Consider the following 23,863-nt stretch of genomic DNA (forward strand, 5'->3'; position numbering starts at 1 on the left):
CAAGTGACAGGAATAGGATGCTGGGCTCTAGGGATGTGAATCGTTTTCCATATCGTCTTAACGATAGAAATCGTGTGGCAGGGCAATAAAATCGTCTTAGGCACGATTTTTTAGTTAAAAAATCGTTAAAAATCGTTTTTTCCGATTAGTGCGCACTAACTCGAGTTAGTGCGCACTAACGGGAGTTAGTGCGCACTAACTGGGAGTTAGTGCGCACTAACTGGGAGTTAGTGCGCACTAACTGAAAATGATACAATTTGACACTTTTCAGGTCAGTTAAGGTCAGTTTAGGAATGAATATGTATTCCTATTGGCTGCCCTCTTATTTATTCATGTTACCAAGTTTCCTACTGACAGTATATGGGGGATGGGAAATGGAAACAGTTGGTAGCTTGACAAAACAAGTAATGTGATCAGTCAATGTGACTAGAACTTGTGCCCTAACCCTGATACCAGGGGTATTGTGAACTTCCTGCACACAGTGCCCTATCCCTATTAATACCAGGAGTGTTGTGATCTTCCTGCACACAGTGCCCTATCCCTAATACCAGGGGTGTTGTGATCTTCCTGCACACAGTGCCCTATTCCTGATACTGGGGGTGTTGTGATCTTCCTGCACACAGTGCCCTATTCCTGATACCGGGGGTGTTGTGATCTTCTTGCACACATCCCGATATCAGGGATAGGGCACTGCATGCAGGAAGATCACAACACTCCTGGTATTAATAGGGATAGGGCACTGCATGCAGGAAGATCACAACACTCCTGGTATTAATAGGGATAGGGCACTGCATGCAGGAAGATCACAACACCCCTGGTATCAGGGATAGGGCACTGTGTGCAGGAAGATCACAATACCCCGGAGGAGTGAGGGTCAGGCAGCTCCCCCCTGTCTGTGAAGCCAGCCTCTCACTAGTAATGCAGGGAGGGAGCTGTCTCAGACTTCACCATCCTCCCCCCCCCCTCCCCTTACCCACACACCATTCACTAGCTGGGACATGGGGGAAGTCAGGAGTGAGGGTCAGGCAGCTCCCCCCTGTCTGTGAAGCCAGCCTCTCACTAGTAATGCAGGGAGGGAGCTGTCTCAGACTTCACCATCCACCCCCCCCCCCCTCACCCACACACCATTCACTAGCTGGGACATGGGGGAAGTCAGGAGTGAGGGACAGGCAGCTCCCCCCTGTCTGTGAAGCCAGCCTCTCACTAGTAATGCAGGGAGGGAGCTGTCTCAGACTTCACCATCCTCCCCCCCCCCCCTCACCCACACACCATTCACTAGCTGGGACATGGGGGAAGTCAGGAGTGAGGGTCAGGCAGCTCCCCCCTGTCTGTGAAGCCAGCCTCTCACTAGTAATGCAGGGAGGGAGCTGTCTCAGACTTCACCATCCTCCGCCCCCCCTCACCCACACACCATTCACTAGCTGGGACATGGGGGAAGTCAGGAGTGCAGGGAGGGAGCTGTCTCAGACTTCACCATCCTCCCCCCCCCCTCACCCACACACCATTCACTAGCTGGGACATGGGGGAAGTCAGGAGTGAGGGTCAGGCAGCTCCCCCCTGTCTGTGAAGCCAGCCTCTCACTAGTAATGCAGGGAGGGAGCTGTCTCAGACTTCACCATCCTCCCCCCCCCCCCTCACCCACACACCATTCACTAGCTGGGACATGGGGGAAGTCAGGAGTGAGGGTCAGGCAGCTCCCCCCTGTCTGTGAAGCCAGCCTCTCACTAGTAATGCAGGGAGGGAGCTGTCTCAGACTTCACCATCCTCCCCCCCCCCCTCACCCACACACCATTCACTAGCTGGGACATGGGGGAAGTCAGGAGTGAGGGTCAGGCAGCTCCCCCCTGTCTGTGAAGCCAGCCTCTCACTAGTAATGCAGGGAGGGAGCTGTCTCAGACTTCCCCATCCACCCCCCCCCCCCTCACCCACACACCATTCACTAGCTGGGACATGGGGGAAGTCAGGAGTGAGGGTCAGGCAGCTCCCCCCTGTCTGTGAAGCCAGCCTCTCACTAGTAATGCAGGGAGGGAGCTGTCTCAGACTTCACCATCCTCCCCCCCCCCTCACCCACACACCATTCACTAGCTGGGACATGGGGGAAGTCAGGAGTGAGGGTCAGGCAGCTCCCCCCTGTCTGTGAAGCCAGCCTCTCACTAGTAATGCAGGGAGGGAGCTGTCTCAGACTTCACCATCCTCCCCCCCCCCCCCCCCCTCACCCACACACCATTCACTAGCTGGGACATGGGGGAAGTCAGGAGTGAGGGTCAGGCAGCTCCCCCCTGTCTGTGAAGCCAGCCTCTCACTAGTAATGCAGGGAGGGAGCTGTCTCAGACTTCACCATCCTCCCCCCCCCCTCACCCACACACCATTCACTAGCTGGGACATGGGGGAAGTCAGGAGTGAGGGTCAGGCAGCTCCCCCCTGTCTGTGAAGCCAGCCTCTCACTAGTAATGCAGGGAGGGAGCTTTCTCAGGCTTCACCATCCTCCCCCCCCCTCACCCACAGACCATTCACTAGCTGGGACATGGGGGAAGTCAGGAGTGAGGGTCAGGCAGCTCCCCCCTGTCTGTGAAGCCAGCCTCTCACTAGTAATGCAGGGAGGGAGCTGTCTCAGACTTCACCATCCTCCCCCCCCCCCCTCACCCACACACCATTCACTAGCTGGGACATGGGGGAAGTCAGGAGTGAGGGTCAGGCAGCTCCCCCCTGTCTGTGAAGCCAGCCTCTCACTAGTAATGCAGGGAGGGAGCTGTCTCAGACTTCACCATCCTCCCCCCCCCCTCACCCACACACCATTCACTAGCTGGGACATGGGGGAAGTCAGGAGTGAGGGTCAGGCAGCTCCCCCCTGTCTGTGAAGCCAGCCTCTCACTAGTAATGCAGGGAGGGAGCTGTCTCAGACTTCACCATCCTCCCCCCCCCCCCTCACCCACACACCATTCACTAGCTGGGACATGGGGGAAGTCAGGAGTGAGGGTCAGGCAGCTCCCCCCTGTCTGTGAAGCCAGCCTCTCACTAGTAATGCAGGGAGGGAGCTGTCTCAGACTTCACCATCCTCCCCCCCCCCCTCACCCACACACCATTCACTAGCTGGGACATGGGGGAAGTCAGGAGTGAGGGTCAGGCAGCTCCCCCCTGTCTGTGAAGCCAGCCTCTCACTAGTAATGCAGGGAGGGAGCTGTCTCAGACTGGTATCAGGGTTAGGGCACTGTGTGCAGGAAGATCACAACGCTCCTGGTATTAATAGGGATAGGGCACTGTAAGAGATGACTGTAGTAGATTGAATAAAGATCTGATGTTTCTGCTCTCCTCACACCAAACAAAAACAACACACAAGCAGAGAAGCCCTTCTTACAAAGCTGAGCTAGTGAGTTAAGTAGGAGGAAAAGTAAACATACTGGTGCCAGTGTGGCTACTTAAAAAATACACTTACCAACAATCAATTACATATATTTGAACTGTGTACAGTTCCAGCCAGGACCACCTTTCTAAAATGCACAGTGATTGGCAAATTCAACATGCACTAGCATTTCAGGTGCCTGCTAACAAAAATAATAAGCAAACAAGTTCTAGTCACGTGAGTGCTGATCATTACATTACTTTTTTTGTCAAGCTTCCAACTGTTTCCATTTCACATCCCCCCAACCATATTGGTAACATCAATAGATAAGAGCACAGCCAGCCAATAGGAATACATACATACATATTCATTCCTAAGTGACCTTTACTGACCTGGGAAGTGTGAACACTTTGTTTCATTTTCTGTTGGTGTTCGTTAGTTTCCAGTTCCATTTCCCATCCCCCCAACCATCACCTCAGTGGTAACCTTGGTAACATCAATAGATAAGAGGGCAGCCAGCCAATAGGAACACATATTCATTCCTAACTGACCTTCAGTGACCTGGAAAGTGTTTATTTGTATCATTTTCAGTTAGTGCGCACTAACTCGAGTTAGTGCGCACTAACACGATTTAACGATTTTTAACGATAAATCATTAGAATTTCTATTGTATCGTGTTCTATAACGATTTAAGACGATATAAACATTATCGGACGATAATTTTAATCGTTGAAAAACGATTCACATCCCTACTGGGCTCAGTGGACCATTAATCTGATGCAGCATGGCATTTGTTATGTTCATATATACAACTTTTCTAATATTTACATCCCTTTGTGGTGGGACATCATTAACCCATGGAAGCAACTCAATTGATCCCAGATTGAAAGACCCTATTAAAACTCTAAGCAAATGTTAATGATTGCAGCGTGCATGCAAATTTGTCTCTTGCATAATCAATGTGAATATCCTGCAAACCTGATTAGCTGAGAATTCCCCAGGAAAGGTTTAGTTACCACTGCTCTAACACTTTTAGATATACATGTGACCGGGCTTCGCCAGGCACTAATATTTCCAAAATATTTTCTAGCTAGGGATATTAGGAGGGGGTTTTGTATTTCAGAGTTTCTCCCATTGCTGTAACTCTACCTTTTTGGGGGTGTGCCATCTAGGGTATATAATCCCCTGGAGCATGCTCAGTGCTTTGGTGGGAAGGAGAAGCTGAAGAGTTGGTGAGGAGAGCAGCTGGAAATTGCCAAGGATCTCAAGTAAGTTGAAGGATTAGGAGTTCCCCCCCAGGATTTCATTTTAGGAGAAAGAAATTCCTTTGTTATGTTTGGTGATTCATGGACTGCCCCCATGAACCACTGCATTCACCTCCCAGGTCGGGCTGTCATTCTCAGCTCCTGAGGTGGCCCAGTGTCTCCAGCTCTCCATGCAGCTAGACTCTATGCTCCAATGCAGCAGAACATCACAGCTCCTCGAGCGACAGTATGCTACCAGCCCCATCTAGCCATGCTCCTCCTTAGGTGTGCCCGACTTCACCCTATTTAAAGGGCCCATAGCGGGGAAGTCCTGACGGTGCCTAATGATGACATCACACACTCAGGCCTATACAAGCTCTTTGCTGTCTCTCTTTCACTGCCTCAGCAACAGGTCCAGCTACACTTCGTAGTACATGTTGCTTCCCAATGTCTTGTCTTTGTTCCAGCCTTGTCCAGCTTGTCTTCAGTTCTTGTCCAGCTTGTCCGCAGTATTGTCCACCTTGTCTTTAGTTCCTGTCCAGTTCTTTTCTAATTCAGTTCTTCTCCAGTTTGTCTTCACCCATGTTGTCCACTTGTTCCTGTCTTCACCTGCATACCCTGCCTAGCTGTCCCTCCCTCTTCCCTTGGATGAAGACCTGATTTGCCATTACCTGGGCCATGGATATGCTTGATTGCTGTCTGTCTCTGACCATTGCTTGGACTATGGATAGCTTTGACCACTGCCTGCCTCTGACCATTGCCTGGACCATGCATATGCTTGACTGATACCTGCATCTGACCATTGCCTGGATCTCATATGCCTGACTGCTGCCTGCCTATGACCCTAGCTAATCAAGGACATTCTCTTCTGTCACCAGCAGAGACTGCACTTAAGTCCTGCCAGCCTTGGTACCTAAAGACTCAACCGAAGGGGAATGAGGGCTGGTAATTGTGAAGGTCCTGATGGATCTCTGCCTCGCCTGAGTCCGCCTGCCAAATGTGGGAACCTGCAGGTAGAGTCAAACCCATCTCAGTCCAAGGGGACCACAGACACAACACCCTTCAGGATTTCAGTCGCTATTGAGAAGTTTGGATCCCCCCAGGATCTTGAAGATGAATACTAGAGTTTGAGATTCTTCACAGGGTCTCAAGAAGATTGTCCACTATTTTTAGGGGTCAGCCTCTGCTCATCACTTTTCATATTTGGACATGGACTTCTAAGAGTTTTGGACTTTGAATTTGACCAGTCTGAAGGGAAGGATACTTTCCCTGGTATCCAAAAGGATTGGGGCAAGGATCTTGTTCCCTAAGCGATCTGAAGAAGCAAGGGTAAGAAGAAATTGAGATATTTTGAGAAAAGGATTCAAGGGGATAAACCTAGTAAGAATTTTTCCCAGTTGGGAAAGAAGTTTGATCAAAGTAGAGTTTTGGATGTTTTTGTACTTGGGGACTGCTACCCTGACGTGTCTGGGGATACGTTTCTATCTTTTGAGTGGCTTTACACTGGTACCCATTCCAGGGTGAAAACTTTTTCTCCATGGATAATGGTGCAAGGGAAGTGAGGAGAACTGGCACCTAAGATGGACAAAGTGACAATAATATTCATTGCCATCATATTTCTGATGCTGTTTTATGATTTTTGGTATTATGGCCTGGATCATCCTTTTTTATAGTATATTTCATTTGAGCACCTATTACATACTTAAGAGTATTTTTTTCTACCAGTTTAACCCCTTTTTGATTTATTAGATGGAGGGATCCCTTTGTTCCTCTGGGGTTTTTTTTCCTGATGTTTGCTGATGTTTCCTGATGTTTGTTCCTCACTATTTGGCACCTCCTGAATTTAATTGTGAAGTTGTCACAGAAGTGGTAATAGATAAGAACGGGGGCCCTGGAAGAGAAATCTTCCTCCCCATCCAGACCAGAACCTGGACCCGGACCTATAGCACCCTTAGTCTAGGATAGAAACAGGGAACCGGCTACATGTATATATATACTACAAACAATGAAAAATACCAGTAAAATGCTAAAGACAGTCAGGGTATTAGGATATCCAATATGCATGAGATAAATTGCATGCAGAGGACACAGTGCATGCATATCTTACAGAAATATAGAAACATAGAAATGATGGCAGAAAATGACCAAATGATCTATCCAGTCTGCCCATCAAGCTTATTTTAATATCTGCCGCACCATGCAGGAAAACCACTAGCTAGCAGTCAACCACATGAAGTGTTCTTGCTATCATTCCAGACATCTGACTTGTTGTTCCTCCCCTCTCTTGTTATAACCTAACTAATGTTTCAATCATCTAGACCCCAAAAACTGTCAAATATACTGCATGTACTGTCGTATTGTACAACTTTCACTTTATGGTAGTATGTAGTGAGGCAGCATTGTAGCATCGGTGAGGTCTTGCATGTTCCTCCAGGTGAGCAGGAGCTGTCTATTTCTTGTGTCAGTATCACTAAGATACAGTTCTACCTTCTCCCTCTCCCAATTTTCTTGTCTCCCTCCCCCAAAAAAACCCTAAATCATAAAAACACAGAAATGATGGCAGAAAAGGACCAAATGGTCTATCCAGTCTGCCCAGCAAGCTTCTTAAGGTGGTAACACCACTCTGTGCAGGTTACTCCCAAAAATTTAATTTCTTTCCAACTGCAGATGGCCAGGTTAAAAGCACTTGAGGAGAAGCATATTTTCCTCAAGTCCCCCATTATGACTATTGTTACTGCTTAACATTTCAATACCATTACTAGACATGCAGCATTGTTTAAATATATAGGAGAGAGAGTCCCTGCTACATGGAGTCTGAGACATAGGCCTGGATTTTCTAAGTTCACAGAACTTAGAAAATCCAGCAATAATGGGGGGCAAAGCGGGGGGCAGGCCTGTGAAAGCCGGCAGTGATCGCACCACCGCCGTGCCATCGTTGCTGGCTTTCGCAAACCAATAGCGCCATCGTGAAAGGTGGTGCTATTGGTCGCGTTACTGACGGCAATAAGGCTCTTTACTTTTTCGCCGTCAGCGAGGGACTTTTCACATGCGATACATTTGGAAAATGACCCCCATAGTGACAGGACAAAAGGATTTTCAAGTAATCACTTAACTATTATATTAAAACAAAGTTAACATGAGTAGACCAAGAAGAATCAGGCTCTGTGGATTTAGAGGGTAATTTTCAAAACAGCTCACACATTAGTAAAGTCTGAGTGCAGATGTAATTGCAGATTTTACCAAGTATTTTCATAGTAAATTTGCACGTGTAAGAAAATAAGAACATAAGACTTGCCATACTGGGTCAGACCAAAGGTGATAGATTCAAAGCTGCTTAACCCAAGAATAAGCAGCGGATATCTGCAACTCCACCTTACTAATGCTTTAGGGACTTTTCCTCCAGGAGCTTATCTAAACCATTTTTTTCTCTTTATTAATATTTACTCATTATCAATAATCAAAAATAGAAGAATATTGATACAGAAAAGTAAGATAAAAAATAATGCTTTAAGCACATCATACACTTCAATAATATCAATTTAGCCCCATATCATTGAGGGAGAAAAAAACAGCCATATTCAATCAATACTTAAACAAGCTAGAAAGCTAATGCAAATTGTCTACCCAGTATCACCTAGCCTTCAGCCTTATCTTTAAGATGTAGTGGATCAAAATAAAATTATTCTTTTTATATGTTACTAGGCATTTGCATGGGTATTTAAGAAAAGGAGGCTCCTATCTCTGCAACCCTGTACAACTGTAAACATTGATTTCTTTGTTCTTGCGTAGCATGAGATACATCTGGGAAAACATAGATCTGTTGTCCACAGAACAATCTGGTTTTATATTGGCAAAATGTCTGGAAAATCAGATCTCTGTCCAGCTCAGACACAAACGTGACCAGAAGAGTTGCTCTGGAGGAAATATAATCAAAAGAAGACTCAAGAAATGTGGCTAGGGAGGGACTTTGCCCCAGGAGTACATCTAACTCCCCCATCCCCCACCCAAATCTGCAGCCCTTTTGGTTCTAGGTAGATAATAAATCTTAGATAAAGCTGAGCATTTATCTGGAGGAATAAGCAAAATATCCACAATATATTTTTTAAATAATTCCATGGTTGATAATAACCTGGTCACTGGAAAATTTAAGAAACGCACATTTTTTCTTCTCATATAATTTTCTGTCATCTCAGTCTGATTATATAACATCACGTGCAGTTCCAACTGCTTGCACTACAGACATGTGAGAGTTAGTTTATTTATTTAAAAATGTGTGTATACCGCTTTTACAATTGGAAATTAATCAAAACGGTTAACAATTTTAAAACATACATAATCTGTATAAAACAATAAAAACTACCAATACGCAAGACTAAATACTTTCACAAAACAAACTCTGTAACAGAATTAATACAAAACAAAAGGGCCTTGAGGATGAGCAGGTAGGAAGGGAGAGGGGTAGGAAAAACAAGGAATGATTATAATCAAGTACTGGGGAGGGAGCTGAAGGCTTTCTGAAATAGATGGGGTTTTAACAATTTCTTGAATTGTTGTTTGGATGGTATAAGATGGAGGAAATCTGGCAGTGAATTCCACAAAATAGGGCCTGCTACAATTTAGATATGGATCTATCAATAGCATTAGTCCTCGAATCTTGCTTCTGAATTTTTGTTCTAGTGTCCGATGTTAAAGTATTCAGTTGCCGAAGAGTGATAGTTAAAGTTCTATCTAATTTGGATACCATCTTCCAGATATCAATCATAGTGGGTTCCTGAACCTCTCTTATATCCTGAGATATAGCTAATATTGGTAGAAGAGGAACCCTAGTACTTAGATTAAATTGTGGAGGAGTAGCCAAGACTTCACCACCTACTACCACACTAGTCAAAGAGTCCACAAGTCCATTATCCAAATCAGGAGAGTTTGAGGAAAAATTAACCACCAAATTAGTTGAAGAACCATTGAGACTACTCAGAGCACTAGCTTCTCCTAAAATCAAAGTAGTGGGCAAGGATGTGTCTTTACTAAAATTAGGCTGAGGTGGGGGTAGGTTCGTACCTGGACAACAAGGCTCCAGATGATGAAGAAGACTCCTGATTTCTGTCCATTATGGTACCTAATTGCCAAACAACATATTGATCCATTGGGCCTTTGGTGGTGACAGAGGGTAATGTTGGAAATATATGCCCCTTCCTTTTCTTACCCATTGAAGACCAAACTTCACAGGAAAAAAAAAACAGCATAAGGGGCACGCTGCTTTGGCGTGCTTCTTCAGGTGCATGCCGGATGTGATACGCTGCTGCCATGTTGAATTTGAAGAGCCCAATGTCCCTGGAAAGTGACGTCACTGCTTCTCTCTCCTCTGCTAGCAAGTAGGGGGCAGGGCAGTCTCCACTGCCCAATCTTGGCTGGCTCTGCTCACTCCTCACTCACAGATGGTCTTCCTAATTACAAACGCTGCCAAGTTGAATTTGAAGAGTCTGATGTCACTGAAAAGTGATGTCACTGCCTCTCTCTCCAAGGTGGCAGCTAGGGAGAAGGGCAGTCTCCACCACCTGATCTCAGCTGGCTCTGTTAACTTCTCACTCACAGCTAGTATCCCCCTATCTAAACCTTTTTTAAATTCAGATATACTAATAGGGGTAGATTTTAAAAAGGTGCGCGCGGGCGTACATGTATGCGTGCTAACCGGCACGCGCACTTGTACACCCGATTTTATAACTTGCACGCGCCGAGCCACGCTGCCTTCCCCCATTCCCTCCCAGGCTGCTACGATTTCGGAGTGGCCTGGAAGGGAACTTCCCTTCCTCCTAACCTGATCTTCCCACCTCTTCCCCTAACTTTTCCTCCCCCTAGCCCTACTCTAACCCCCTCCCAAAATTTTTATTTTATGTTTTGCGCCTGCCAGCAGGCTGCTTACAATGACCACTGTATTGCAGGCCTCTGGCCCCTCCTCTTCCCCGCCCCCAGACTACCCCTTTAGTAAAGCCCCGGGACTTACACGCATCCTGGGGCTTTACACGCATCGCCAGGCCTTTTTAAAATAGGCCCGGCACGTGTAAGACCAGTTATGCGCGTAACTGGATTTACATGCATAACCTTTTTAAAATCCGGCCCTTAGCTTTTACTATATTCTCTGTTAACAAATACCAGAGCTTAATAAATTGTTGAGTAAAAAAATATTTTCTCTTATTAGTTTTAAATATATAGCTTGGTAACTTCATTGTGTGTCCCCTGGTCTTTGTACTTTTTGAAATAACTGATTAATGTTTACTAGTTCCACTCCACTCATTATTTTATAGATGTTTATCATATCTTACCTCAGCTTTCTCTTCCCCAAGCTGAAGAGTCCTATAATCTTTAGCATTTCCTCATAGAGGAATTGCTCCATTCCCTTTATGATTCTGGTTGTCCTTCTCTGTAACTTTTCTAATTCTGCTATATCTTTTTTTGAGATGTGGTGACCAGAACTGCACACAATACTCAAGATGAGGTGGCACCATGGAGCAATACAGAGGCTTTATGATATTCTCTGTTTTATTCTCCATTCCTTCCCTAATAATTCCTAGCAACCTATTTGCTTTTTTGGCTGCTGCAACACACTGAGCAGAAGATTTCAAAATATTATCGATGATACCTAGATCATTTTGAAAAGATTCAGGCAATTAACCAAGTATATATGCACATTTACTCCTGGAAAGTTACACCTACTTTATAGATGATGTAACCTGTGCATGTATACTTATGTCCATGCTATTCAAAATAAAAATCTATGGGCCTGATTTTCAAAAGGATTTACACGTGTAAATGTAACTACAATTGTAGCAATTTTCAAAAGCCATTTACCCGCGTAACATATAAATATCGTATGGACAATTCAATGGCACCTTTTGTAGCAATTTTCAAAGGACAAATTGGAAGCTGATCCAAAATAGCTATACAGTGATAAAAACAAAGAAGAGGATCGGTATATAAAAGGACTTTTATTAAATCTTGCCTGACTCTGGCCGAGTTTCGCTCTTCAAGGAGCTGCCTCAGGGGCTACTTGTCAAGCACATCTGCTGACACCTCCACAACCACACTACTTTTGAATATTATAAAGTATTGAATGTTGGATCTTTTCACACATTGTAAACTTAGTATGAAAAGTGTACTTATTGCTTGAAGCCACACTAGTATTGCAAGAGCTTCAACCCAAATAATTATGCTTAGTATCAGCAGCAAAGCTGCAGCACGCCGTGGAGTATAGGTGTCAGCAGCTGTGCTTGACAAGTAGCCCCTGAGGCAGCTCCTTGAAGTGCGAAACTTGGCCAGAGTTGGGCAAGATTTAATAAAAGTCCTTTTATATATACCGATCCTCTTCTTCGTTTTTATCGCTGCAATTTTCAAAGGCCCACTTACTCGAGCAAAGTGCATTTACATGTATAAAACCTAATTTTAAGCATGTAAATGCTTTTTAAAATCAGGCCCTATGTGTGTAAGTGCCAGCTCTCCCCTGGAATGCTTGTCCTCAGTGCTCCTAAAAGTATTAGTGAAAACAGGTTACTAGAAATGTGCAGAAAAAAAATATTCATTTTATTTTTATTATTCGGTTTGTTTTTTTTTGGTTCATTTTCATTTACATGCACCTAAATCATGTTTGTGCTTAATAAAAACAAAAACAAAACAGATGCACATTCTTACAGGTTACACGTATACTTCTAGGAACATTGATCCCAGATCAATTTTAGAACAGAAAAGTAGGCTTTATGCACGTAAGTGGACTGAAAATTCCACCCTTCAGTGCAATCTCACAGAGGAGGGTCTTCAAGCCAGACTTGAAAATGGTCTCATTAGTAGGACTAAATAAAAACAAAAAAAACCAACTTGCAAGCCAGTCTATTTTCACCTTTTCAAAATGGCATACCTCAAGGATTTACTTTCCTCCAGTGTTTGGAATGGAAAACCATCCACAATAAAAACAAAGTGCAAAGTCTTGTGCAGAAAACATATAAGGCATGTGCATTTTTGCGTCCATTCGTTTGATTCATTTTGCTGCTAAGCGTGCATCTAACAAAATGAATGCTAGGTGCACAAAACAAATGGGTACACTTAAGTCTATGGGCACACACACAACCGTGCACGCCATTCGTTTTGTGCGTCCATTCATTAGATACATGCTTAGTCCCGAAAAGCGGCAAAATGAATGGACACACAGATGCACATCCCGAAAACAATAGTGTGAGAGGAGAGCTGTTGGATTTATAAGCTTTTGACATTTTGGGGTAAAAGGTTCCCAAGATTTTTTGTACAAGTTTTTGTTTTGCATCTCTATATATATGTATTTTGTTTTTGTGAAAGGCATTCCACGGCTTTTAACCCAGTGTTCTTTGTGTTTTCATCCCTCTGGGGCATTACCTTTCCCTGTGACCTTTCCGTTCCTGTTTGTAAAATGGCCTGTTCTTATATGTTAGTGCGAAAGTGAATGACAAAAATAAAAGCCTTTAAGGGGGCTACTGTATGATGAAGAATGAATGTCAAAATCCATTGTAAAACTAAACAGCCAGAGAAAACCAAAGTATTTACATTTTTTCATATCTTCTTGATAGTTTACTTTGAAGTTTATTCCTGATAATAGATCCGTCTGCTACCTGTGGCTCAGGAAATTCCCCGACCCCACCCACATCCACCTTTCAAAGAAGCACTGTCCTTTTTTACAGTAAGCCCTTTTAATAAGAGAAAATGTTTGTGCTATAGGGATGTGTGAGAACAAAGTCAATAAAGAAAGAGAACTGGCTTCAGGCAATGGGATGGGTAGATAAGGCTGTCAAGGCTAAGAAAGGAAGGAAGAAAAACTGTCTGCCCTTCTATCCATTCCCCAATTTACAATGCCTTTGGCACCCAGTCCTGGCCACAAAAGGAGCAATTTCTCAAACAAGAAAACCACTTTAAGGTAAGTTCCTCTCTTCTCCTATTACCCTCAAATATGAGCTGTTTGGAAGTATTATAGCAAAAACAGCTAGCATAGAGCATGCACAGTACCGAGGCTGAGTGACTGATAAATGCCTTTTCTATTAAGGGATCGTCAGCGAAGCTGGGGCTCCATCCTAGTTTGTGTTAGGGAAGAGAAAGGTTACAAATAGTAAGACAGTAGATGACGACAGACATGATAGATCAAATTGTCCGATCCATTCGGCCCAGTTATAATGGTCCTGGTCCATACTGCCAAAGATATATCCCAGCTGCCAGTTACATATAGAAATACTATACAAGCAAACTTATATAGTTGGCAACTGGGATGCATCCTTGTCAGTGAGGTCAGGAATAACTGGGCACACTGGATAGGCCAATTGTTTCTTTTGTGCAAGTTATTATATAGATGAATGCATTAACTAGGTAGAATTAAAATTCATTAAAAGGAAACAGCAATGCATTTGGGTAGTGATTTATATCTTTTTAGTAATGCTAACAAATAGTTAAAGGAGCATTACTTGACGAAGGAACAACAGTAGCCTCAAAGCTGGCATCTTTAAACGTTCATCAGCCTTATAACACCCAATTAGTTGTGTTTTCCAACTAATTTGCATATGGAAATTGATTTAAGCTATTTGCCAGCCCAATAGATGACTTTCAAGCTTACTCATTTGTTAAAGACCAAATCTGTCCATCTGACGGTTTGCTTCCACTACTATTCATTAATACAGCACTACAAGATTCATGCAGCATTGTAAGGACACATATAAAAGACAGAACTTGCTCCATGGAGCTGACCATGTAGTCAAGACTAGGGATATGCTTTTATTTCAAATGAAATAGCATTTCCTATTTCGTTTCATTCTGTAAACAAAACACAAGAAAAATGAATGACATTTCATTTGTTTTTTATTTCATTTACAAAGTTCTTAGCTCGCTCCACTGTCTAAATTCACCACTGAATTCTTTTTTTAAAAAAAGCCCCCTGGTCTCCTCCTGGACTTCCTCTCCAGCTTATCTACTACCTCCAGAGTCTAAAAGGGCTCAGGGGTGATCCCCAGTCAGCCCTGCCTTGCCAGCGCCATACTCCAAAATGGTGCCAACCTCAGATCGGGATGCTATTTTTGAATATGACATTGGCAGGGCAGGAGCGAGTGAGGATCATTTTTGCCCCTTTGGATTCTGGGGCAAAAATGAGCCTCACTCGCTCCTGCCCTGCCAATGTCGCTCCTGCTGACTAAATGCCCCTTTGGATTCTGGGGCATTTAGTCAGCAGGGGAGGGTGATGGATGGGGCTGGTGTCAGGTTTTAGGGCTCACTATTGGAAAATAGCATGTATTACAAGAAATCTGACAAAACCGAAATTCCAAGAAACAAAATGAAAGGAAAACTCACTAATGAAATGAGAAAGGAAAAACCCTGTACAGCCCTAGTCAGGATACACAGACACAATCATAAGAGTTTTGGGTTAAAATTTATAAGGTGTAGTGGGGGTTTAATTGAGAAATGACTTAGCCAGAAAAGTCAAGATCTCCACCCTCTTAAAGTCTAAAGATTAGTTCAATCTTTATTTGCTTATTTATTTATTTCCATCATTGTTCAGGTGCACAACTGCATGAATTGTTTGACTCATTACTTTACTGTCCATAGATCCCATTAAATCTCTTCAAAATGCTAAGACTATATTCTTTTTCTTCCTGCTAGACCAGTCATCACGTATTCGAATTTCCCTCCTTTAAGACCTCACTCTGGGCCAAGGTCAATGTCAGTGTTCCATCTCTGGCAACTTTCTCTCAGGCCCTGGTTGAGGCCCTGGTAATTATCCTTTTGCTCTGAGGGTTCTGAGGAATTCCCTGGGGAGGGTTCCTGAATTTCAGAGGAACCTGGGAGTAGAGCTTAAGAAAAAAAAATTAAAAAGGAAGGGAAAAAGGACCAGCAAGACCGTGCTCTCTTCCTTGCTCTTGTGCTCCTCCCCCTCTTCCCCTCCTGGGATTTTGGCAAAAAAAAAAGGAAGAGCATCACAGACACAAGTGAGGCAGCTAGCAGGGGAAGCCAAGCCTGCATGATCAGCCAGCAAACTGGGCCTTGGAGGGGATGAGTAACTGCTGGGCTAGCATTTGTACTGGGAAAAGCAGCAGTTTTAAGGCAGCAGCAGTGGGAAAGTTATGGGGAAAGTGTCCCTACTGTGACAGAGAGGTGATCGTGCCATGGCTTGCAGGTGGTCAGAGTAGCCGAGGTGGCACATCTGCAGGCTGTTTCTGAAGTGACACAGTGCAATTTCTTGTTTTGTTTCCTTACCCGTCACTATTCTTAAGCACCTCAATTACGCACAGAGAGGTAGGGCATGTCTTGTTTGTGGGAATCAAACGTGTCCCTAGCGTTGCAAGATCACTTTGCCCAGAGTATCAAGGAGAACTGGGCAGGAGATTACAGAAGGAAATTGGTTCGCCACCCCTCTCCCCACTCCCAGCCCTCTAAGGAAAATCATTTTGGGGGGTGAATCATTGATTGAGCCTGCACAGCCACAATTAGTAGAGAGAAGATCCAACAACAGAACTGACCCTGCTCCCCCCCACCCCCATTAGATGAAATAGGCTCATTGAAGATTGCCCTCAGGTAGCACCTAAATGGGTGAGGTTAGACCTAGAACCTTCTCCGCTGGCTCACATAGGAATCCAGAGAAGGATCCTGGTCTGGGGAGTATTTGGCCTAGGGATTCCCCTGGTGCTTCTCTGGAGAAAGGGGTACTCACTTTGAAAAAAGATGACTCCACCATAGTCTGTTTATTCAGGAAAGACGAGCTGACAGCCCTTATTTCCAAAATGGTATCAGGCCTAAGGATGGCAGACACAGTTCCTAAGATCCTTTGGAAGGGGATCCTCTTCAGGTTTTAGGAAGCCACCAAGGAATTTCCCCTTACACAGTGCCTTGAAATGCATAGTCATTACAGAATGGGACAGCCCACAAGGAAGGCTTAAGGTGTTTTGGACCTTGAACAAGATCTACTCCTTACTAGGAGGGAAAAGATATAATCCCTTTAGTATCTTGCAAATCTATGCACTGTTCTCAATGGTCATACATAAAACCTTGATTCCGATGGAAGGGGATGCTGCCCTGAAAGCCCCCCAGGATAGGAAAATAGAGTCAGTCCTCAAGAAAACCTTCTCGACAGATGCGATAGCCTTAGAGGTCTCTTCTTGTGAGGGCTACATGGCACCGATGGCACTACATTGGATCTAACAACTCCCAGATAGCATAAAAATAGCTTGTCTGGAATTGGCTATAGCTATGGGATATGAAATTTAATTGCAAATGCAGAGTCATGCATATAGGGAAAGAAAACATGATGTAGTTACAAGATGTTAGGTTCCATATTAGGGATTACCACCCAGGAAAAAGATCTAGGCATCATACTGGATGATACATTGAAATCATCTGTTTAGTATGCTGTGGTGGTCAAAAAAGAAAATAGAATAAGAATTATTAATAAGGGAATGGTGAGTAAAATGGAGAATGTCATGGTGAGACTGCACCTTGAGTACTGTGTACAATTCTGGTCGCCGCATCTCAAAAACGTTATAGTTGCACTGGAGAAGGTACAGAGAATGTTGACCAAAATGAAAAAGGGGATGGAACAATTCCCCTATGAGGAATGTCTAAAGAGGTCAGGGCTGTTAGCTTGGAGAAGAGATGGCTAAAGTGGGATATGATAGAACTGCATGCCAAGGCCTTTCCAAGGCATCTGGATCCGGCTGCAGAGGTGGACATACAGCACGGGCTATAATGTTCGCAAAAGGATGATCGAGATTTATTTCTCGTGTAAGTTGTTATCAATTACACTTATAACCCTTGACCCCTTGTCTGGATATTGATACACTCTTGATTCAACAAAATGCCTCTGCAAAATCCTTTTATATTTTCCTTATTATACAGTAGATTGGTTGCATATCTTGATTGGAGTCTGTCCCTGTCATCACTGCCTTGCAATATCCCACCTACTCCAAACACTAGACTACCACCTTGGCATCTCACTACCATGCCTGGGGAGTGAAAGCTAAATCCTGTTTGTGTTTTATTTCAGGAGCTGTGATCCAAAGATGAAAGATGTTCCCAGCACCGAAAAGTATTTTATATACTATTTTTAATCTGTGTCAATACATTTTAGGAATGTATTTAATGACTCTATTCTCTGTCATTTGCATCACTCTCTCCTTTTCAAGGCGTACATGTTTCGGCCTGCCTTGGACGTTCAATCGACAATGTGTGGGGAATTCACGGATGCCAGAAGCAGGGACGCCTTGCAAAACCCTGTTTCTTCGGCGTCCCTTATCTACGCCCAATGCACAAAGCATTCTGATTTTGGTGTCCATGAAGCTCCACATGTCCTTCAGAACTGAACAGCCAAGGCCTTTCCAAGGCGTTGGTTTCGGCCTGTGTTGGACGTTTAAACATCAGCAATGTGCGGGGCCTTCGCTGACACCAGAATCAGGGACGCCTTGCAAAGGCGTGTTCCTTCGGCATCTCTTATCAACGCCCAATTCGCAAAGTGTCCTGATTTTGGCATCCGGAAGCTCAGCACATCCTTCAGAACTGAATGGCCAAGGCCTTTCCAAGGCGTTGGTTTTGGTCTGCCTAAGACGTTTAATTGTCAGCAACATACGGGGCTTTCACGGAGGCCAGAAACAGGGAGGACTTGCAAAGGCGTGTTCCTCCGGCATCCCTTATCTATGCCCAATGCGCAGGGTCCTGATTTTGGCATCTGTGCTGTAGGTCTCTTAGAAGGGGCTGCACAACCTTGACAAATTTGAGTTTTGGATGTCCATTGAGTTTTGAGTCAACAAATGGACATTCACGTGGAAGTGCTCTTTTGTGCACATGAGTGTGTATGTCCATTCCCTGCAGCCATGCCCAGATGTCCATTTTGAGCATTGTGTTGGGTATGCATGCTGTGAGGGAGGTTATCCCAGTGAAGTAGCCAGAATTGAATTTATGGGTGGGCACAAGGCATGCAGGTCTACTAGTTGTTTTCTTACTGATAAATAATGCCATATACTGCACCCTACAATGGCTTTCTAAGTAGTTTGCAACAGCCATTATGTGTCATGTATGAAACTAAAATAATTTACTTCAATTATTTCAAGTATAGAAAACAATCAAATCCAATCATATAATAAAACAAAAATTAATGTATTCTTTCATGAACCATTTTTGCAGAAACCCAGAAATCTTCATAAATACAATAAAATATAATTAATCATCAGAACAGGTGCAGCGCAGAACTAGGGCAATTCACATTACAAGTAATATGGGAAAAAAAATTCAAATTCTGGTGTCATCTCAGCAAAAAATAACCCTCCACTGCTATTTTGTGAAGTAACAAACACTTGCAAAGAAAGAGGCATCTGGAACCTTGCCATACAGTCACAGCACTGACTCTCAGGATTCAAATAGCAACCTTATGAAAAAACAGCAATGCAAATACTACACCAGGCCCTAGAACATTAATACATCACCTACTGGAATAACTGAACAAGCTGGACTACTACTACAGAGAAACTATATGCTAGAAATACTGCATTTTGCACACAGGCAAAACTGAGACTGACCCTTACCTAATATAGAAATAAGAGACTATAAATTAGAAACAGAAACATGAAGATAAAACCAAAATAGCCAGAGAAACTAAAATGTCTGAACAGTGGAATACTTAAGAAAGCAAAATTCAAAAATATAAGAATGCACATTCCCAAAGATGACATATTTAAATTGCTAACATCTCTCTCTCTCTCTCTCTATATATATATATATTTTTTTTTACCTTTGTTGTCTGATCTTTGTATTTTTCTAATCAGTTGGTCCTGGTCTCTTTTTCCCATTTTTTCCCTTGTCGCTCATTTCCTAATTCCTCTTCAGTGTCTTTTCTACTACTGTCTTCTTCCCTTCCACACACACACATATATACATACATGCTTTCTCTCACAGACTCCCTCACACACTCAAGCTCTCACTCTCGTATGCTCTCCCCCCCCCACCCCAAGCTCACATTCTCTGCAGACATACATACAAGCTCTCACTTTCTCACCCCTCCCCAGGCTTATATTCTTATGCACACACAGACGCACATCCAGGCACCCATTCTCATCCACACACAAACCCATACTCCCATTCTCACCCACACATACACATATTCAAGCTCTCATTCTCACCCACACATACACACATTCAAGCTCCCATTCTCACCCACATATTCAAGCTTCCATTCTCACCCACACACATTCAAGACTCCATTCTCACTCCCATACATACCCAGGCTCCGATTTTCACCCACACAAACACCAAGGCTCCCATTCTCATCCACACATACACATTCAAGCCTGTGCACAGTTTACGCTTCCTCCCCCCAGAGCAGGAAGATCAGCTGGCCTCTCCTGCTGCCACTGGCCTCCTGCTATCTTCGGGCCATACGGCTGACCGATCTTCCTGCTGGGGGGGGGAGCGGAAGCTGTGTGCGGTGCTTCCACTCTCCTCCCCCCCCCCCAACAGGAAGATCGGTCGGCCATATGCAGGAGGCCGGTGGCAGCAGGAGAGGCCAGCTGATCTTCCTGCTCTGGGGGAAGGAAGCGGAAGCTGTGTGCGGCGCTTCCGCTCTCCTCCCACCCCCCAAATAGGAAGATCGGTCGGCCGTACGGCCCGAAGATAGCAGGAGAGGCCAGCTGATCTTCCTGCTTTGGGGGGAGGAAGTGGAAGCTGTGCGCGGCGCTTCCGCTCCCCCCCCCAAACAAGAAGATCGGTCGGCCATATGGTTGCAGGACCGCTTCCCCACGTGTGCCGTGATGGCTCGCCAGGCATGGGTTCTCCTCTTCACTGTCGCGGGGATGGGATCCCGTGACAGCCTTGCAGTTCCGGTGTCAGTTGGGTGGGCCTGGGTCTAATTTGGGTGGGCAGCTGCCCACCCAGGCCCACCCATGGCTATGCCACTGGGTTATCCAATTTTTCAGATACTGACGTAAGTCTTCTGGCTGAATTAATAATAAAATATGCCATTCTAGGTCAGACCAAGGGTCCATCAAACCCAGTATCCTGTTTCCAACAGTGGCCAATCCAAGTCACAAGTTTTATGAATGCTAAGCCTTTTCTTAATGCACATTTTCTAATTTGTGTGCATTTTTTAACTTGCGATGCATTAGCATAGTATAGCTTACTGCATTGGAAGTTTAAAAACATTTTAGTGTGTGCATTAAGATACTGACGCTGAACTAGTCTACATTTTTAATACTTAGCTTATAACTTTGGCCCCTTTGTTTGTAAGGAGCACAAGTTATTTGAGGACACATTGGGGGTAATATTCAGTAGGGTGGGTAATGGACAAGTTATCTAGCTAAAGTCCCATATATTCAGTGGGATAAACATCCTGCTGAAAATACCATCCTAAAGTTATCCGGCTACATATAATTGGATAACTTTAACTCTAACCAGCCATCGTTTGACTATGACTTCTGGTTAGGTCTAAAGTAACATAGAAACATAGAAACATAGAAATGATGGCAGAAGAAGACCAAATGGCCCATCCAGTCTGCCCAGCAAGCTTCCCTCATTTTTTCTCTCATACTTATCTGTTTCTCTTAGCTCTTGGTTCTAATTCCCTTCCACCCCCGCCATTAATGTAGAGAGCGGTGATGGAGCTGCATCCAAGTGAAATATCTAGCTTGATTAGTTAGAGGTAGTAGGGGTAGTAACCGCCGCAATAAGCAAGCTACACCCATGCTTATTTGTTTTTACCCAGATTATGTTATACAGCCCTTATTGGTTGTTTATCTTCTCCCCTGCCGAAGCAGGGAGCTATGCTGGATATGCGTGAGGTATCAGTTTTTTTCTTCTCCCCTGCCGTTGAAGCAGAGAGCTATGCTGGATATGCATCGAAAGTGAAGTATCAGGCACATTTGGTTTGGGGTAGTAACCGCCGTAACAAGCCAGCTACTCCCCGCTTTGTGAGTGTGAATACTTTTTTCTTCTCCCCTGCCGTTGAAGTTATGCTGGATATGCGTGAAGTATCAGTTTTTCTTTTCCCCTGCCGTTGAAACAGAGAGCTATGCTGGATATGCATCGAAAGTGAAGTATCAGGCACATTTGGTTTGGGGTAGTAACCGCCGTAACAAGCCAGCTACTCCCCGCTTTGTGAGTGTGAATCCTTTTTTCTTCTCCCCTGCCGTTGAAGTTATGCTGGATATGCGTGAAGTATCAGTTTTTCTTCTCCCCTGCCGTTTAAGCAGAGAGCTCTGCTGGATGTGTGAAGTAACAGTTTTTCTTCTCCCCTGCTGTTGAAGCAGAGAACTATGCTGGATATGCATTGAAAGTGAAGTATAAGAATGGAGTGATCAAGCTAGTTGAAAGGCATCAGGAATATGCCTTGTGTGGCTGAATAACTAGCTACTTACCTAGATATCATCAAAGATATCTGGATAGGTAGAATTCCTGTCATGGGCCTCCCAGGCATATTCCCACCCCCTCCCACCATAAATGTCAAATCACCCACTAGCCAGGAACATCTCCACCCCACCCCCCAACTCCATGAAATGTTTTAAATTAGGAGAAATCTGCACGGCCAGGGATGGCCCTCCAGCTCATCCCCTCCCGCCCCACTAAATATACATATCAATTTCACCTTCTTTCCCTTTCGAAGCACCTCACCCTGCACCACCACCCTCCCCCAGAAGCCCTCCCACCCACTCAATTTCTGTATCATGGCCCCGCATTTGTATGCCGGGATCGCTATGCAATGCGATTCCGATGGCTTCCAGTGTTACTCTGGGGATAAATCTGGAATCATTCTCTATCATGTATACTTATGGCATTATTACAATCATTATCACCCTTGTGTGGGTAAAAAAAAGAGCCCCTTGTTGCGGTTCTAAATGAGTATTATATTGGGGTTTTAAATGAGTACTGAATTTGTACTGTTTGGTGTAGGATTTATTATTATACGTTGGTACTTATGGCTTAATTCAAGTTTGTATAAATTTGCCATCTATTGTTATGCGACTGTATGCATTGGATAATTTGGAATTTTCAGATGATGTTATAAGTTTGGATATACCCTTCCAATTTTATGAAATATGATCTAGGGTTTTTGTATATTTGTAATAAGAAACTTTATTATATTTTCTGAAGTCCTGTTTTTTAAATTTCCTGCTTAATGTAATTGGGACTTATTTTCTGTACATTCGGTATATTGTTTACCCTGTGATAAACTAGTCTGTGAAATGTTATAATAATGTTTTTCCAAGACAGATCTATATTTTTTTGTATTCTGGTTTAGACCAATGTCACACGAAAAACAGCAGTTTCCCAAGCAACTTTATCTGCCATCAATTACAATGTTACTATATGCAGAACATACCTGAGTTTACCTTAAGTTTCACACTACTTTTATTCTGTGTCTGTGCTATGGATTTATCTGTACTGCGTTAAGATGTTTAAAGTGATCATAAAAACTCAATAACTTGTGGTTTCCTATCCTATGGAAAACAACTGACTATTAAACTCTCCCTTCTCTTTTCTTCCAATATTTCTATATGATGAGTGAGGTTATCAAATTTGCGGATGATACAAAATTATTCAGAGTAGTTAAATCACAAGCGAATAGTGATACATTACAGGAGGACCTTGCAAGACTGGAAGATTGGGCATCCAAATGGCAGATAAAATTTAATGTGGACAAATGCAAGGTGTTGCACATAGGGAAAAATAACCCTTGCTGTAGTTACACGGTGTTAGGTTCCATATTTGGAGCTACCACCCAGGAAAAAGATCTAGGCATCATAGTGGATAACACATTGAAATCGTCAGCTCAGTGTGCTGCAGCAGTCAAAAAAGCAAACAGAATGTTGGGAATTATTAAGGAGGGAATCGTTAATAAAATGGAAAATGTCATAATGCCTCTATATCGCTCCATGGTGAGCCTGCACCTTGAATACTGTGTACAGTTCTAGTTGCCGCATCTAAAAAAAGATATTGTTGTGATGGAGAAGGTAAAGAGAAGGGCAACCAAAATGATAAAGGAGATGGAACAGCTCCCCTATGAGGAAAGACTGAAGATGTTAGGGCTGTTCGGCTTGGAGAAGAGATGGCTGAGGGAGGATATGATAGAGGTCTCTAAGATTTATATTTACACTTTCAAATAATAGAAGAACTAGGGGGCACTCCATGAAGTTAGCATGTGGTACATTTAAAACTAATCAGAGAAAGTTCTTTTTCACTGAACGCACAATTAAGCTCTGGAATTTGTTGCCAGAGGATGTGGTTAGTGCAGTTAGTGTAGCTGGGTTCA

The sequence above is a fragment of the Rhinatrema bivittatum genome, chromosome 11, assembly GCF_901001135.1.
Source record: "Rhinatrema bivittatum chromosome 11, aRhiBiv1.1, whole genome shotgun sequence".
NCBI classification, from domain to species: Eukaryota; Metazoa; Chordata; class Amphibia; order Gymnophiona; family Rhinatrematidae; genus Rhinatrema; species Rhinatrema bivittatum.